Raw genomic sequence first — 19,288 nt, forward strand, 5'->3', positions numbered from 1 at the left:
GAACGAATTACATAGCATAGGCCGCAGCAGCGGCTATTTTCTTGACTGGCGACTGCAAAACGCTTGAAGCGTTTGGCAACAAGGGGGTGCTATTAGGGCCGAATGGGTCATTGCTTTCCTTGGGTTTTGTGGTTGCGTGCTTTCACCTGTTCGAGACAATGGAAACCTAATTAATTTGTGTGTCTCGCTGCTATTTTTCTTCAGCACTATGTGGTGGCGTGGGCATATGCCCGCCAAGCAATCCCTCAAAGCCTGCTACTTTGTCCTATCGATTGAAGCCCAATATCTCTAATTATGACACTCCTGGACGTCCGGCAATAATGCATTTGCCCATTAGAAGTGCTGTGCCTCATCCCCATGGATCCACTGCTGGATTGAGATAGCAACAAGCAAGAGCCCGGGGAATAGGCTAGAGCAAGGAAAATGAAAGGGGTTGCCAGTGGATAAGAGAATGTGTGCTAGCTAGAGCCGCATTCCGCTGTGAGAGAACCGAGGTGGATGTCAGGGCGAACTCTATACTGTAAGTGACACTCAGACACCACGAAAGTCTGAGCGACGATCCTAGAATGAGTACCCTCAAGTACCTGCCAAAAGCAGAAAGTGCTTTACACCAGCGCTAGAACCTGTTGCAAACCAGCTCGGGGTCTGTTGCAGTCCTGAGAACCCCTCCTCGCCAGAGCCTGGAAGGGCCGAGCAAGTTGGCTAGTAGACCCGGGTCCAGTACCCGTGGGTGAAGATGGGGCTGCATATAGGCGATGCAGAACTAGCACCGATTTGCTACTTGCCGTCACAAATGGCAATTCCACGCAGCTCACAGCACAAGGGCGATAGCCTTGCGAGGATTCTATAAGGTTAGTAAGCTCAAAATACATCTATCTATTAGCTGCTAGATGGCTGGTTTGTTTCGCTATCCGTCTGCCAGATTTGGCCTAGGAGACAACAAGGACTCGTGTGCCCTTCCAGGAAACATTGGCTGCAAATGGCTTGTGATTTCCGGGGTAAGCAGCATTTATCTAACCGCACACTCTGTTGCTTCGGGAGGCCAGCCTTCAAGATTAGATATATACAAGCGCACAAAACAGTTAATACTCTCAAACCCGTACTTGCAAATAAGGCAGAATTCGCGAACATTGGGTGCATTGTCGAGAAGGAGAAAAACGGCTGGGGACAAGGCTTTCTTGCTCTTCGGCGCCTAATTCATATCCTCTTCTTCAGGCTGTTTTGCTTGTTTCACAGGTCCGTAATCGCAATTTTAGGTAGTCCAGCCCTCCAGATACAGTGCCTCTTGTCATGGTGCGGTCTGATTGTTACACTTCAGGTAGCGGTCTGGCTATGGCTGGACTGTGGGACCATCTCCGAGGACTATAAAACGCCAAAGCTGGCCCGTAAACACCGCCTCTCTCTCTCCATCTCGGAACAAGCGCACGCCGAATCCCCAAGACATTCTCACACTTTCCCCTATCGCACACACAAATAACCAATGGCTCCCACGAACTCGTACAGCCTAGGTATCCCCGAATCGGCTCGGCAAAGGAACATTCGCTCACTGTCGATCCGGACTGCCGACGGGAGCTGCGTCAGCCTGCTCAATGACGATATCTACTGCGATGTGCGCCGACGCTCATCCATGCCAGATCTGGCTCCTGCCTATTCACCGATGAGCCGCACGCCCTCGCCTGCGATCCGTCTCCCATCGCTTTCCGCACTCGTCGGGGAAATCACACCAAAGCGCCATCTCAATCCGCTGCCGGCTGTGCTCCCGCCATGCACACGCATTATCCCCAGGACTCCCATGGTGCGCAAGTACCGGTGCGAGTATCCAGGCTGTGAAAAGGCATTCACAACCAGCGGCCATATGACTAGGCATTATCGCATCCATACTGGCGAGAAGAACTATGAGTGCCTGCATCCAGGATGCACTAGTCGGTTCTCGCGCCAGGACAATATGATGCAGCACTACCGCACGCACTTGTCGCCGAGGAGCCGCCGTGGTCGCACGCCACACAGGGTCGCATCTGCTGAGGTCACGGCTGAACATTACTGCAAGCAGAAACCACTGGGCATCCGCAGTGGGTGTGAGAGATACTCATGCACCCCTCACTGGCCGTATTAACAGCTGCTTGCCAGAACCTTTTTTCAGCCGAACATGCTTATATCCTTGTACAGACTTGCCAATAACAAAAAGTTAAACTAAAACAATTGACCGCGTTCCGAACTTTGGCTCTATTCTAAACCTGTGGCAAATCTCTGAGCGCTAGCTGAGGGACTACAGCCGCAAACAGTGCCTGGTGAATAGTTTGTCTAGTTCTAACCAGAAGAAATCAATGCACGTTTGACAATAGCTCCCTGTTTAGTTGGCAAATGAGCGCATTGTGGATTGGAAACAAAACAAAAAAGATAGCGAGCGAACAATGCGGTCAGCAAGTGACCAGGATGCAGAATGATGTCGCTGACGCTGTCCTATTTTTAGTGTTTAGAACGCCAGGGCAACGATGGCAGCAGCACACATAGCCACAGCCTTGGCTGGTGACACACCGATAGCGCTGGCCGAGCCCTGCGACCTAGGCGTCGTCACCTTTGCAGAGGTAGACTCGGCGCTCGTCTTAGCGCTCGGCTTGGCGCTCGACTCAACCTCTGTCAGACTCTCGTCCTCAGATGGCAGCAGAATATCAGACAACTCGACATTCGACGCGTCGTCGGCCGAGCTCTCATCCTCGATGCCACTGAGCTGTGTGTGCTTGCTAGAGGTGTGGGCCTTGGTGGCAGAAGTCTTGGTGGCAGAAGCCTTGGTGGCCGAGCCAGAGGGCTTGTCAGAGGAACTGTTACTGTCGCCAACCTCAGTGCTACCGCCATCACAACGAGGCGCAATGTAGCCGGCAGCGCCAGTCAGTACATAGTAGTCAGCCACATAGCAGCCGTCCTGGGTGAGATCCCAAAGCTTATTGCCATAGACGTCCTGGCCGGGGATCTGGCATTCGATCTGGATATCGTCGCTCAGCTGGTAGATTGTGACCTTATCCGAGGCGGCTGTAGGCTTCTTGCGACAGTTAAGCGAGCTGGAATGGACGATGCTGTAGGCAGTTGCCTGGCTGGCAAACAGGGCGGAAGCGGTGAGAATAGAGAGCTTCATTATGTGTAGAAAAGGGCAGATATAATTAGACAAAGTAGCAAAGAAAAAAGTGAGGAACTGTTCAACTATGAAGAAAAAAGGCGAGAAGGAATGGACCAGGCGTCGCTATATAAAGCAGACAGACAAAAACGGTACGCGCACCACCACTGAGCATGCGAAAGTCCTTAGCTCAGCATAGTCCGCGCCGAGCCAATGATGTTCGTCATGGAAGGACGGGCTCGCCGCCCAACATGCATGTTTACCTGATGCAAGTTGATATAAAAATGGAAGGCGCTCTGCATGTCTGTTGATTTCCCCATTCTTATACTATGAACTTGCTATTCTCCCCCGCTTCATTCAACCCGTATGCGCTAATGCAAGGAAAATCGCGCGCATCCCCTTCTTTTGACTGTTAGCGCAATCCAGGCTTTGTGCAGCTACGAGTCCGCCTAGAAAGGATGGAACCTAACACGAAATGCACTTATCCGCTCCCGCAGCAGTGCTGGTATGTGCCAAGTGCGGAGGGGGATATTGTGCGAAAACCTGCTGCGCAAGTGTCCCTGTTGTTGAACTCACCAATGTAATTATGCCGCACATATACAAGGCACACTACCGGTTTTCTAAATCCCTTGTGCTGTGCGTGCGCCGGCTGCCCATTTTCGGTGCTTGCTGATTTGCAGGCCAGCTCTGATTATTGTGCTGTGATCAAGGCGTTTCCCACGTGGTACTTAGGTGTAATCCTCGGTCCCTGCTTTATTTCCACCAGAAAGACTCTGGATGGCTTAGCGTCGGACCCAGCAGTACGTGCAAGTGAGTGGCTTTCGAGCAGCATTATCTAGAAGAATTGCTGCACTATACGTAAGGTCTGGACTGGCACATGGAGTAGCCGTGCTGCCCTGCAGTTTTGGCGCTGGGTGTGAGAGTGGGCTGCATCGTACTCGGGGCAAACGAGGCGGTGTGTTTTCGCACCACGTTCCGGAGGCTCCTCCTCCTCAACCTTGAAGGGGATGGGCTTTCCAGTAGGCATACACGCATGCTGAGGCAGGTGGTTTTATTCGGGGCGTCTGCCAAAGACACGGCCAGACAATCGGCATTCAAGCCGATGGCTTAAGCCAGGATTACCGATTGTTGGTGGTGACGGACAACAGCAGTGTTGGCAGAACGGGGGCATTGACTTGCCGCCAGTTCTGCCCACCCCCAGCGCAGATAATATAGCGCGCCAACAATATACATCGCTGCCGAGTAGGGAACACTATTGTTTTGCGCTGATGGAGAGGTAGAGATGGGGGAGCTTACAGAAACGCTCAAACGAGAGCCATGGGATTCTCCTGTTGTGGCATTCCCACTCACCACGCCAAGTGGGCTTGGGGAGGGAGAAAAGGGAAAGAGACATATAGCCAAGAGACGCAGTTGTCAGGGCAAACTCTTCCTATCGAATTGAGCTTCACTTTTTTCTCTCTATCCTGCTATTCTGCTGTTCTGTCTGCAAGCTGGCGTTATCGTAAAAACATTGACTTTATATATATTACTCCCAGAGGTGGCACATTGACACAACGCACATTGCCATTCCCAACAGCAAGATATTCCCGTAGCTCAAAGCGCATTTTCTTCTGCCCCTTCCATTTACTTCCATTCATCCAAAGCCTACCCTTTGCTTCCAATTCTATTTTTTTACTAACCACACATACTAGCTGCAAAAAGTAGTAATGCCGGATGCAGCGATTACTACTGGTGAGTGCCAGCCAACGGTTCGGTCGCTGGTCACAACAAACGCTAGTACCTGCAGCAACCACAGCATGCCGAGCAAGGAGAACGAGATCATCCAGATTCCACCTGGTAGCGCATCTGCCGAAGACACCACATCAGTCGAAGACACCACCTCGACGAATGGCTCTAGCAACTTTGAGCGAAGCCCGGTGACAGCGCGGCAGTTGTACATGGCAATCACTGGCGGGGTCTTGCTTTATTTTATAGCTGCGCTGGAGACGACAATCCTGGCTACCGTGTACATTGATATTGCAAATCAATACGACGACATGTCGAATGGCATCTGGATCATTACTAGCTACATGCTGTCATCAACTGCAGTCCAGCCATTGTATGGGAAGCTCTGCGATATCCTTGGACGAGTCGAGACAATTCTGATATCGGTTGGGATATTCACAATCGGGTCTATTTTGTGCGCAGTATCAAAGTCGCTCGGAATGCTGATTGTGAGCCGGGTTGTGCAGGGTGTCGGCGGTGGTGGCCTCATGGCTCTGACATCAGTTGTCCTGTCTGATGTAACCACAGAAAGAGACCGGGGGAAATACAGCAGTTTTTTAGCCGCGAGTTTCGGCGTAGCGTCGGCGGTTGGCCCGGTGCTTGGCGGTCTGCTGGTCCAGCACTCGTCGTGGCGAGTAATCTTTTGGCTTAACTTGCCTGTCTGCCTGCCTGCTATGGCTATCATCCTTTACGGGCTAAAGGTGCCGCGGCCGCAGGGCACAATGCGGGAGAAATTCAAGCGGATCGATTTCCTCGGGTCGTTCTTGTTTATGTGCGGCATCATCCCGCTGGTTCTGGCGTTCTCGTGGGCTGGTGTCGGGGAGAGCTGGACATCGGCAAAAAACATGACGTGCATTGTTGCTGGTGCCGTCATGTGTGTTGTGTTTTTGATCGTTGAGTGGAAGGTGTCGGCGGAGCCCATCATCGAGCTGAAACTGTACAAGATCCGCAATATCGCAGTGTCATCAATAAGCCATTTCTTCTTCGGTGCGTCGACATATGGCCCAATCATGTTTATTCCCGTTTGGGAACTGTCGGTGAAACACTCGTCTGAAGTCTCGTCCGGTCTCCATCTGCTACCAATGATGCTGCCCATGGTGATCAGTGCCGCCATATCCGGCGCACTAATGGCCAGAACAGGGAGATACAGACTGGTGATAGCCCTCGGTGGTATGCTGACTGTTATCGGCACCTCACTGCTAATTCTGATGGATGAGGACTCGGGTAATGGAAAGCGTATCGGATTTGTCGCAATACTTGGGACCGGAATCGGCCTGAGCCTACAACCTTTGCTTGTCGCAGCCCAGGTCACAGTGTCAGGGAAAGACATGGCAACAGTCACAACAATGCTGACGTTCTTGCGGTCACTGGGCGGAATCTTTGTCCTGTCAATTCTATCATCGGTAATGAACCGGACGCTGCGCACAGAGGCGGTGAAGCTCATCACGCTGTTTCCATTCAGCATGTATACCATTCTGAAAGCACTTGATGACCAGTCAGTGATCACCAAGGATCCAAGCATCCCAGAGGAGCTCAGAACGGCACTGACTCACATGTTCCAGACCACCATGCACAAGGTGTATATTGGACTGGTTCCGTTCGCCGCCATGTTCTTTATAGCGGTGCTATTCTTCAAACATGTTGAACTCAACACGCGACGCAAGAAAACTATCAAATAGCAGATTGGCCATATCGATAAATGAAGCTTTGTAGTTATTTTCTTTTGAATGGTATATTTTGAACTCAGCCATTATAGACCCAATGAACAACAGCCAGTCGGCTGTGGCGAGAACATAGGGTGTTGATATGAAGTGCAAGGCCTCTTCTTTACCCGTCACTTGTGGCGTATGTGCAATGGCAAATACCTGCACAACCTACTGCCCAGACAGATGTCGAGGCGAAAGTGGTCAGGACGGTAGCACGTAAAAAAGTGATATTAAATATATCCCTGCAAGGTAGTAGCAGAAGCTCGTCGATAGAGCTATTCAGTTTTCCGAAATGGCATCTGACCTGGTCGGGAGAAAGGAGTCCCAGAGAGAGAAAACTGGTATGCTGCTCAAGCACATTAACCCACAGACTCCATTTCTAAACTACTCTCATATCATTAAACAGCCGTGAGGAATGCAAAAACAATGAGTGCAAGACAAAAGAGCTGCTCATTTGAAAGGAGGTCGGGGATACAGTCACCCTTGGCCACAAACATTACCGGCGAAGGACTTGGATTAGTGATGGACGGAATGCCCTATGGAATATGCGAGAGCGAAAAGCCAACGACACCCAACCCATTTATCAACATTGTCCGGCGAGACACATTTGAGACCACCGACCCCATTGGCGAAAGTGTGCTGGACGACGCGTCGTCATCGGCAGTATCCTCTGATGACGATGTCGAGACAAGCCTTCTGACCGGAAAGCGTCTGTACCTGGCGCTGGCCGGTCTTGACACGCTGCTATTTATTGCCTCGCTGGACATGACGATCATTGCAACAGTATACGTGGAGATAGCCGACAGCTTTTCGTCTCTCTCACGGGCCGAGTGGACAGTGACATCGTATATGCTAGCATCAACAGCATTACAGCCGCTGTATGGGAAATTCAGCGACATCCTGGGCCGCGTTGAAGCTATTGTGGTTGCAGTGCTGCTGTTCGTTGTTGGCTCGATAATGTGTGCGCTGAGCAACTCTATGAGCATGCTGATTGCCAGCAGGGCCGTGCAAGGGCTAGGCGGCGGCGGCCTGGTCAGTCTGATATTTGTGGTAGCTGCGGATATTCTGAGTGAGCGCGAGCGCGGGAAATACATTGGGCTGTTTTCGGGCACCTGGGGTCTGGCGTCGGCGGTGGCCCCGATTCTGGGCGGCGCCATTGTACAGCGGAGCTCCTGGCGGCTGATCTTCTGGATCAACCTGCCGATCTGTGCCATTGCACTGGCGCTGGTCATTGTGACCATGCGGCTGCCAAAGCCCCAGGGGTCGATGCGCGACAAGATCAAAAAGATTGATTTTCTGGGCACATTAATGTTCCTCATAGGCACCGTGCCGCTGCTGCTGGGGCTGTCATGGGGCGGCCGCGAGTACACATGGACGTCGCCGCTGGTACTCGGGTGTCTGGTCGGTGGGTCGCTGGCGCTGTGTGTGTTCATGGCCATAGAGTGGAAGGTGCCGAACGAGCCAATTGTGCCCTCGCACCTGCTGGCTATCCGCAATGTCTCGCTATCTTCAGTTGGTCACTTCTTCTATGGCGCTGCAGGGCTGGCTCCGATCATCTTCATTCCGCAGTGGGCGCTGCTAGTAAAAGGTGCGACGGCAATATCAGCCGGCATGCATCTGCTGCCGTTCACAATCGGCACCGTGGTGACATCAGTGGTGGGCGGGTTCATCATGGCACGCACTGGGCGGTATCGCCGGCTAATTGTGGCCGGATCCGCCATGTTGGCCGTGGGCAATGGCCTGCTTGTTTTACTTGACGAGAAATCCCGTCTTACCTTACAGATCGGTCTACTGTTCCTGTGCGGGCTGGGCGCGGGCGCCTGTATCCAGCCGATTATGATGGCTGCACAGGTGGCAGTGTGCGGTCGCGATATGGCGGCAGTCACCACGCTGTGTGCGTTCCTCAGGTCTCTGGGCGGAATCCTGAGCGTGGCCATCCTGAGCTCGGTCATGCATAGCAATGTCAGACAGGGGCTGATACATTTAGCCACCAGGTACCCGTTCAGCATCCGGTTCCTGCTGGATGTCGGCGAGAACCAGTCAATCATCTACAAACCTGATGTGCCGGCTGAGCTGCGTGTGGCAATTGTGCATATCTTCCAGAGGGCGCTGCGTGCCTCGTTCTATGCACTGCTGCCATTCTCGATACTCTTGGTTGTATGTACACTGGGATTCCAGCATCTGGAGCTGAAGCGGCAAAGAAAAAAGACCATCGGGTAAACCGGAAGTCTGTGATGTCACAGGCGCATGTGCCCCTTAACCTGCCACGACTGATGATTAGGTCATGCGTGGAGGCCGAAAAAAAAAAGCATTTTTAACTCCACTACAGACTATTTTTCCCTCTCACTTCTCGTTATTCACACAAAAAACCTGCTCTGTTCGCCATTTACATAGAAGGAATATGCTGCGTGGACAGATCTTGCGCCGACTTACATTATCGCCGCCTATGCGCCTTCGTGTGCCACAGCCTTTAATGGCGTTGTCCATGCGATCGATGGGCTCGCAGCATCAGCAGCACGGCGGCGAGAAGCCGATCAAAGCGGACCAGCCCGAAACCGCCTGGGACCGCACACTTCAAGAGGCGCTGGATCAGGCTAAGCGCGAGCTTGATTTAGAGCGCCGGCTGGCCGAAACAGACAGCCCGACAAAGCCCGAACCAAAACCGGAACCCGAGCCAGAGGAAGACAACGACGGCGACCAGCCGATGGACTATCTAACAACGGTAGGACGGGTGATGGTCGAGCTGCCACACCAGCTGGAGGGGTTCTTTGAGCATGGGTTGGAGCCGGGCATCTACAGCGAGCAGCTGAGGTTTATTGAACGCACTCACACGGGCCTGCACCTGTCGAGCCGTACCCAGTATATGGGCATGGCGCGTGTCTTGCGAATTGCCATGAGTGCGTATTTCAGTAATCCGACGCTGACGGTCGTGCAGATTCGGCAGGTCCCAGTTTCTGATTCGCCGCCGGCCGAGGAACAGGAGGAAGCGACAGATGGATGGACAGGCCCGCATGGAGCAGACGCAGCAGCAGCAGCCACGCAGAATAAGAGGTTCGAGGTGTATGTGCGGTGGGTGTTTGAGGGGATGCCAAGACATGCAGACCTGATTGGCGGTGGCGGGTCGATGTATGAGGGCGAGTTCAGATACAGGCTGGATCAGCGCTCGGGGCTCATTGCCGCGCATGAAGTCACGGCCATCCACCCAACTCCGCCCACCGCCGTGCTATCCAGCTCCGGCCTGGCTCGGCTGGCTGGGTGGTTCTCGCCGCGCGGCTCTCTGTCGCTGACCAAAAAGACACCCAGGAACTGCTTGTAAGAAATATATTTTTATGTTTTGAATCTGCATTAATCAGTGCTCGGCCTTCTTCCCCTTGATGATGCCGTCGAACATGGGGATGAACCACTGGGCCAGCGTGAAGCCAAAGACAAGCTTGGGACCGACCACCAGGATCTTGGGCGTCAGGCCCTTGAAGAACGAGCCGAAGCCCTCCTGCTGCACCATGCGGCGCAGGATGGTCATGCCGCTCTCGGGGTTGTCGAACGAGCGCGCCTGGATACGTGTCTTGATGACATCCATGGGCGCAGACACTGTCAGCGAGGCCACAGCTCCACCGATCGAGGCAAAGAAGTTCTGGATGAAGGTGGCCTTGTTGTAGTCCTCCAGCTTGAACACAAACTCCTTGACGAACGCCGATCCACCAAACAGCGCAAACGAGCCTGGCGCATTGCGCATGACGGTCCATCCAGCACCGCGGTACAGGGCCATGCCCTCATCAGCCACAATGCGGAACAGTCCGCGGCCGCGGAATGCCTCCGGGTTCGTCTGGCGCTTGATCTTCAGCACGTCCAGGGGAAGCAGAGCCACCTCACCGATGCCGATCAGCGAGCCGGCCGTTGCGTGCAGCATGGCCTTGCCGTTGCGGTCGCCGAACGCGCGCGTGAACGACTGCCCATGGTTCCGCTCCAGATAGTCACGCACCACCGGCTGCCCACCAAACTTGTAGATACGCTGCGCTACCTTGTAGCCAGCAGCGTAGCCCAGGCCAGGGAACAAAGAGATGTACTTGCTGAGCGTCGGCTTGGTTGCCGCATCGCGGAAGATGACATTGTTCAGCTTGCCCATCGACTGGCCCATCGTCTGCCCGTTGCCGAAGATCTTGTCCGTGTTGCTCATCAGGCGCTTGGCCACTGTGTCCACCGGGTGGAACGTGAACAGCTCCAGAATACCGCTGGTTCCAGCTCCCAGGAGACGGGCTGTTCCCGACTCGCTACCCTTCTTTCCACTAGTAGGCGACATGCTGTGTATGTGAGAGATCAAGTAATGCTGACTAAACGCTCAAGGGAAAGGCAAAAGGGCCGAGATAACAGAAAGAAAGCAGATAAACGAGTAGCAGGAGGAGATAAGAGACGAGATAGGCACATTCAGCCTTGGACACATGAAAAGTTTTTGGCTCATGCGCTGACTCCCGGTCCTGCTATCATGATTTCAGGCTCGCTTCAAGCCCCCGTCCCCAAAAACGGTGCATAAACACTCATTTGCGACGCGATTGCCCTCCGCTTAGTGTAATTTTTTTGTGCGAGTGCAGAGGGACAGGCTGATCTTAATTATCGAAGGATCATATGGACAGCGATAATTTAGAAATCACCAGCCAATATGAAGTGAAGCGCGTCCTATCAGTTGGCCCAACATGCTGACACGCCATAGCCATCAATCATACTTTTCCGGCATGATATACCTCTACTTTCTCCGCCTGTGGTGCCAAATGTCACCGCTGCTCCTTCGGCTCATCGGGCTTAAGGCTTGCCACTCTAGGTGACAGAGGGGTAATAGAATGCATTAGTGATCTAAGAAACACATCATTGTCTTGCAGTTTCGCTTTGTAGTGTAAACCAAACACTTCGCCCCTTTTCGCTGCGACACTTTTCTCATTGCTTCCATTTTTCAAGGTATGCACCCTGTATTTTACAACCTCGATATCGTCGGCAAGATTTTGTCATGCAATATCCCCTCTAAAGACCGGGAATGAGGTTGCCAGCAAAGCCTAGATCGGAATGGACCAGGTCGAGGTGGTCCAAGATGAGCCCACCAAACTAATCAGAAGAGCTGTAACTCGATGAATAAAAGTCCCCGTATCCATCTGGCTTGAGCCCATGTTCAAAGACGATGTCTTCAATATCTAAATGAAATGGCTTGCTATATTCCATGTATCCCGAATTGCTTCTATATCTCTATGCAAAATGGACTATATTTTGCAACGCTTCATATCTGTCCAAATGCAGCTGCTTAGCGATATCTGAGATCACAGTATCATTCAAGGCTATATGGCCTGCCAAACCGCAGTATCCGCCGATTACTGCATTTACTGGTACGCTTTTCATAATTTATGTGGTTCGCCAGTCAATCTTTGAGTTCTGCATACTATTTGCTTGGTCAAATGGCAGTTAGCAGATAAACAAACTCCATTCGCACCCTCATGCAAAGAAGCAAGGTCCTAAGCAGTTGGGTCCAAAGCAAGTCTGGTCTTCAGATGGAGCAGGTTTTGGTAATCTGAATCGCCGCTTTTCACTGCACATGATGATAGCGGAATCAGTGCATCAAACAATCAAACAATCAGTCGCTGCTGCACAGGTTTTGAGACAGAATTGGGGTAATATTTCGCATTTTTCTTTCTCCGTCCTGCTTGCTCTTGACATTTTCTAGTTTTTGCAGAAATCGACTCAAAGATAAGGATGCTTCGCTCTGCCGTTCGTATCACTGCTGCTCCTGCCAAGCAGATCATGCAGTCTGCTTCGCGCACCGCCGTTATCTCAAGTGTGCGCTCGATCTCGTCGCTGTCGCGGCCGGCTGTTGCGCGCAACATGCGTGTTGCCAGCATGCGTCCTGTGGTGATCCCCAGCGCTGTCCGTGGTATGGGTGTGCGTAGCTATGCTGACAACGTCTACACTCGCTCCAAGCCTCACCTCAATGTTGGTACCATCGGCCACGTTGATCACGGTAAGACTACCCTCACTGCTGCAATCACCAAGGTGCTTGCTGAGGCTGGAGGTGCCAAGTTCCGCGATTACTCTGATATTGACAAGGCCCCTGAGGAGAAGGCTCGTGGTATCACCATCTCGACCGCCCATGTCGAGTATGAGACCGCCAACCGCCACTACGCTCACGTGGATTGTCCTGGACACGCGGATTATATCAAGAACATGATCTCCGGTGCCGCTCAGATGGACGGTGCAATCATCGTCGTTTCTGCCACCGATGGTCAGATGCCGCAGACGCGCGAGCATCTGCTCCTGGCAAAGCAGGTGGGCATCAAGAAGCTTGTTGTCTTCATCAACAAGGCTGATGCCATTGATGACGCCGAGATGCTGGAGCTTGTCGACATGGAAATGCGCGAGCTGCTGACGACCTACGGCTTCGATGGCGACAACACCCCGATCGTGTCTGGATCAGCCCTGTGCGCCCTTGAGGGTAAGCAGCCGGAGCTCGGCCTTGAGGCGATCAAGAAGCTGATGGCCGCCGTCGACGAATGGATTCCGACCCCTGAGCGCGACTTGGACAAGCCGTTCCTGATGCCTGTCGAGGATATCTTCTCGATTGCCGGCCGTGGTACCGTCGTCACTGGTCGTGTCGAGCGTGGCCAGATCACCAAGGGCCAGGAGCTCGAGGTCATTGGCTTCGGCGCTCCCTTCAAGACTACCCTGACCGGAATCGAGATGTTCCACAAGCAGCTGGAGCAGGGCCAGGCCGGTGACAACATGGGCGCTCTGCTGCGTGGTGTCAAGCGCGAGACCCTGCACCGTGGCCAGGTCCTGGCTGCCCCTGGCACGATCAAGGCGCACAAGAAGTTCATGGCGTCGCTGTACATTCTGACCAAGGACGAAGGCGGCCGCCACACGCCGTTCTCGGACAACTACCGCCCCCAGATGTTCGTGCGCACCTGCGACGTCACTGCCATTCTGACCCACCCGCGTGGCCCTAACGGTGAGGACCCCGAGAACATGATGGTCATGCCTGGTGATAACATCACCATGCAGTGCGAGCTGCTGGCTGAGATCGCCATCGAGAAGGGCATGCGCTTCACCATCCGTGAGGGTGGCCGCACCGTGGGCACTGGCCTCGTTACCGAGCTCATCGAGTAAACCCCTCTCCTATTTCACTTCAACCGCAGCACAAAAAATTCCAATATCAATTTCAACATTTCTGACGTCTGTTTGCCACAAACATCGCCGACTACATCGAGCCGATATGCTTGTTGAACCGCTTCTCGCGGTCTCGTGAAGACCGCAGCTTCAGAAATCTCGGATCTTTGCGGTTTTGCTGGCAAAACTTGGCAAACGATAGCTTCTTGGACGTGACCTTTTCTTGCAGTAGCTGGTCGAACGGGTCGCCTGCCAGCTTCGCTGGTCGTGCGGCTGCCTGCTGCTGGCGCCGCTGCGCAATCAGGTCAGTACAGACAGCGTCAAACAGACTGTGTCGCTCTGCGTCGGTGTCGATTAGCTGGAACCGCGGGTCAGCTGCAACCTTTAGCTGCTCGCTTTCCCAGGTGCCAAATGGATTGAGGCTCGCAGATTTGAGCAGCTCATTGAACTGCGCAAGTTTCTCATCCTTTGAAACCTTTTCTGCCGCTGGCTCAGCTGGCTCCTCTACTTCAGCATCACTTGCTTCTAATGGCATGTCGTCCATCAGTTCATCGGCCATCTGCTCCAGCATCCAGTCGGCATCTTCGGCGTTGAGTTCTGTGTTCTCTGCTTCTACCTCGTTTTCTGTGCCAGCCTGGTCCGCGAGTGCTTTTGCCAGATCTTCGGGTATATCCCACCTTGACTGCCCAGTTTCTGAGTTGTAGTAGTAAGTGCGCCCCTGCTCAGTTAGGACACGGGACCAATCGGTGCCTGGAATGGCCGTCTGGGATTTAGGCTTATCCTGCTTGGCCTTAGCCCTGGCCTGCTCGCGCTGCTGCTCCAAGTGCTCTACTTTCCATTGCTCACCGGTTGCGAGTCCATCTGTGTCGTCAGCGTAGTCGAATGGCCGGTGCCAGGTGCTGATACCGTTAGAGCGCTCGAAGAAGTATATCTCATTCGGCATGTATGGACCACCAGGCCTGTTGGGTGCACGGAAGACTGCCCATGCGTGCTGTGTTCTTGGTGGCTCGAACATGAAGAGGATTTTTGAATAGCAAGGAATAAACAAGTGTGTCAGGTATGCTAGAGAGAACCGAACCAGGATGTCAGATATGCTGATAGGGCCACCATGATTCGTCGCTGTCAGTAACATCTGACCATTGGCAGCTATTAATATGGGACTGATGCATATTTATATAGCCACTATTATTGACTACAGCTAAATAGCGTTATCAAGGAGGTAATTGTGGCAACACTGTGGTCTGCTGAAACTACCAGATGTCTTCTCTGGCGACGCACGTCATCCTATACCATTGATATTTGACTGGGATAGCCAGGCTCCCATGTAAGCAGAATGACACTCAATGTTGCACAGCTTGTCTAGCCAAACCGTTGTCCCATCGCAGGAGTTGGCCATGCAGTATGCTAGACAGCTAATATCTTGCACACCGAGCCCCACCACGAACGCATCTCTTGGCGTCGTCCAGATGCTGACTCCATGCCGCAAGAACAGCCTCCAGCAAGCAATCGACATCACTGATCCTTGATTATGATCTGGAAATCTTGCCACATGGCACTCGTCATCGCGCGGCGAGGGCTGGCTGGCAAATTCGAACTGGTTGACGCAACACGTAATTGTGCAAGCTCTGCAGCAACTTTTCTCCTGCTGACTTTTCTCCCTTAACTTCAATTTTATATACACACTCCACTTCACTTTAAAGCTATTAAAATTCGCAGGAATAATGGACGAGGAACGCGCCAGAGTTTTGAATGTCTACCGCCGTACGATTGTCGAGCATGGCGACTGGGAAGACAAGGTCAAAGAGGGTAAGTAACAGACTGCGCCAACTGCTGAAGGCACTGATGCAATTATGCTAGCACTGGCTGAATTCGCTTAATGTGTCGTTTCTGCGCTATATAGCTCGCCTGGGCGTCAGGAGGCTCGAGAAGGAGTACGAAAAGTCAGAGGACGACCTGAAGGCGCTGCAGAGCGCTGGACAGATTGTGGGCGAGGTGTTTAAGCAGCTGGACGAGGACCGTTTCATTGTGAAGTCATCGACAGGGCCGCGCTATGTGGTCGGGTGCCGGAAGCGGGTGAACAAGGCCGAGCTGAAGCAGGGCTCCCGTGTGTCGCTGGACATGACGACACTGACAATCATGCGCAAGCTGCCTCGTGAGGTCGACCCCCTCGTATACAACATGAGCGCTGAAAAGCCCGAGGACGTGTCGTTTGCTGGTGTCGGTGGTCTTTCGGAGCAGATCCGCGAGCTGCGCGAGGTCATCGAGCTCCCGCTGATGAACCCCGAGCTATTCCTGCGCGTAGGTGTGAGCCCACCCAAGGGTGTGCTCCTGTACGGTCCACCCGGAACTGGAAAGACGCTGCTAGCCAAAGCTGTGGCAAACTCGCTGGAGACAAACTTCCTGAAGGTGGTGAGCAGTGCCATCGTGGACAAGTATATTGGCGAGAGCTCGCGCATTGTGCGTGAGATGTTTGGGTATGCGCGCGACCACGAGCCGTGCATCATCTTCATGGACGAGATCGACGCTATTGGTGGCCGGCGTTTCTCCGAGAGCACATCGGCGGATCGTGAGATCCAGCGCACGCTGATGGAGCTGCTGAACCAGATGGACGGTTTCGACGTGCTGGGCAAGGTCAAAATGATCATGGCTACGAACCGGCCCGACACGCTTGATCCGGCTCTGCTGCGCCCAGGCCGCCTGGACCGCAAGATCGAGATCCCGCTGCCCAACGAGCAGGGCCGCACAGAGATCCTCAAGATCCACGCTGCCGGCATCGCCAAGCATGGCGAGATCGACTATGAGGCCATTGTCAAGCTCAGCGACGAGTTCAATGGTGCCGATCTGCGTAACGTGTGCACTGAGGCTGGCATGTTTGCCATCCGCGAGGAGCGCGACTATGTCATTCAGGACGACTTCATGAAGGCGGTGCGCAAGGTTGCCGATGCCAAGAAGCTCGAGTCCAAGCTCGAGTACGAAAAGCTCTAAGTGCCATTCTCACTCTTTGTCAACAAGTTGTTTTTACATTTCCTGCTCTGCGAACAAGGCCGTTGTGCCTCAGTAGATGGCGACTCGTCCTTAGTCAGCAGTATTATTAGCCCATCATGGTAGCGTACGAGAATGGTCTTATCCAACGAACCGATAGCCTTTCCTTGTATGAGGTGCGGGTGGGAGCGGCCAAATCAAAAATGAGTCTCTCTCCCTGCCATTCACCTCCACTGGTGCCCTGTTTGCTAATGGCTGAAGCGAAAACATACCATTGAGGCGAAATGTGTAGAGGGTACTATGACGCGGGTGTATGCACAAGAATGGAACACATAACCATGTGCGTGGGATCATCGAACCTGGTCTAGCCTGGCAACCTGCATGACATGGCACATATTTTTTGTTAGCCGCATGCCATTTTTGCCTTGCTCACAAACCGATGCACATTCGATTTGACAGGGGCGTGTAGTAGGACAGGGGCCCAATGTGCACCGTCCGTTTGCTTACACTTTGTTACCGGCGACACATCATACGGAAGGCACTCGGCAATTGGCAGCAGCCCTAGTACAAGGGCGGCAGGCGGGGGAGGCGAAAGTAGTCTGGACAAAACCGATCGCTAATCTTGTACAGATGGCGAAATATCCGGTGCAGTGGGTGTGGAATGCGAGCGACATGCACGCCACAGGGCGGTTGCCGCGTAAACGCAAATCACCCGAACCTTGCAGATTTCGGAGAAGGGCGAAGCTGGCGGCCGCCAACACGCAAGGCATCAGCCCAAGGCCCTTTAATCCACCTCCCCGTTTCTAGCCTCCGAACGCGATTTGTGAAAGCAGGATTGCCATCATGTATCTGGTGATGGGGGGGAGGCTGAGAGCATAAGCCGGTGCGGCTCGGTATATGACCGAAGGGCTGAGAGGGCGGGGGCGGGAAGAGACGATGACTGTTGCACAGTGTCAGCCAATTTGAACAGAATGCGGCTGAAGGAGGACCACTCTTGGGCTTGGCGTGTGGAGTGACGGCGAGCAGGCATAGTTTTTTGTGGTGCTATTCTTCGGCACACCTTGCTGCGATCGGGTGAGCCCGACGCCTGGCCAGTCATAATCAATGGAAGCAGGATTTATTCGCTCAGTGCTACTCGATTTCTGGGGCCGAGAGAAGGCTGCATACGAAAATAGAAACGCCTTGCTCTCCTCATGCGCTATTTGGAATGCTCCCACCCCTCGCTACACTTGCACTCTTGGGCCATTTGTCGACGACTGGCTGCAGTGAATAATCAGCGAAGAGAAAGAAGCACCATCGTCACAACTGCCCCTTAGCTGGCCCAAACTACCTGCCTCTTTCGGCTTGGGGGTTTCTTTTGCCAGCCTTTATTCCCTTGTATTTCGAGAGGCATAGAATACCCGCTCCTCCCAAAGATAGGAGATGTAGGTGCGACAAGTTAGAGAGAGTGAAAATTTGCGGGTGGTGTGTGTTTTTATCTTTGCTCCTTTTCGCGCATTGGCGAACATTGGACCTGAAGATTTCAGTGGACGTAAACACCCACTGGTGGGGAGACCCAGCAGTACAGCTCATGCTGGATTCGCTCTCCTGTAGACGTACCGTTATAAATCAGCCGGCCATGAAGGCCCTATCTTTCCTCGCCTTCCCGACTTGAGTGTTTTCTTTATTCATCGATATCTGCTTTTTTTCTTTTGTATTTGTTTCGATCTTGCTACATATTTACAGCAACATCTACGATATCAAGTCACTGTAATCTCGTTTGTTCGCCTGCCACCCAACACCCTTCACTATCCATTCACGTTTTACCAACAGAACCCATGACAAGGTCGCAGAAAGGTACCTCAGCAGAATAAAAAAAACAGCATTGTTATAGCTGGTGAATCTCCGATCAATCACTTACATTAATTGTAAGACATTTGCTAGATAAATCCAAGGGCGCCAAGGAAGGCCATGTGCCAACCAAATACGACAAGTGGACGCGCGAGGAGAGCGAAAAGATGCTCGACTACCTCTGCCGGCCCGAGAACCTGCGGGTGTTCCTCTACAACAAAAACTACTGCTACAACCAGATCAGCGAGCATATCCTGCGCGACCGGTCGGCGGGCCAGATCAAGAACAAGCTCGCCAGCCTCGAGAGCCGCTACAAGAAGGCACAGCGGCAATTGCAAAAGTGGCTCGAGGTCCGCTCACTTGAGGCCGACGCCATGACATCCGCGCAGAAAAAGGAGGCTTACGACAGCTTCGATCCGCCTGTTCCCGAGTTCCCGCATCTGGACACCGTATTTAAGGCGAAGCCGACCCGGCTCAGAGTCAGCCTGCTCAGCCTCGAGACCACAGGCCAGCAGCCAACGATTGACGTAGCCAGCGTTGCCATGCCGAGCAAGAAGCGCCGCATTGACGACATGGATGGCACAGGGTTCCTGCAAAGCCCCACATTCAACGTGCGTCGCCACACAGAGAGCGAGCTTAGAGGCCTGCCACGCCCGCCCACCTGCTCTGGTCCGGCCGACAGTACAGCAGCAGATGCCGCCAGTTCCACCAATCACAGCGGGCTTCAGTCGGGAAAACAGCCAGCTGCCGCTGATGCCAC

Source organism: Linderina pennispora (assembly GCF_002104995.1).
Source record: "Linderina pennispora strain ATCC 12442 chromosome Unknown DL89scaffold_44, whole genome shotgun sequence".
Lineage (NCBI taxonomy): Eukaryota > Fungi > Kickxellomycota > Kickxellomycetes > Kickxellales > Kickxellaceae > Linderina > Linderina pennispora.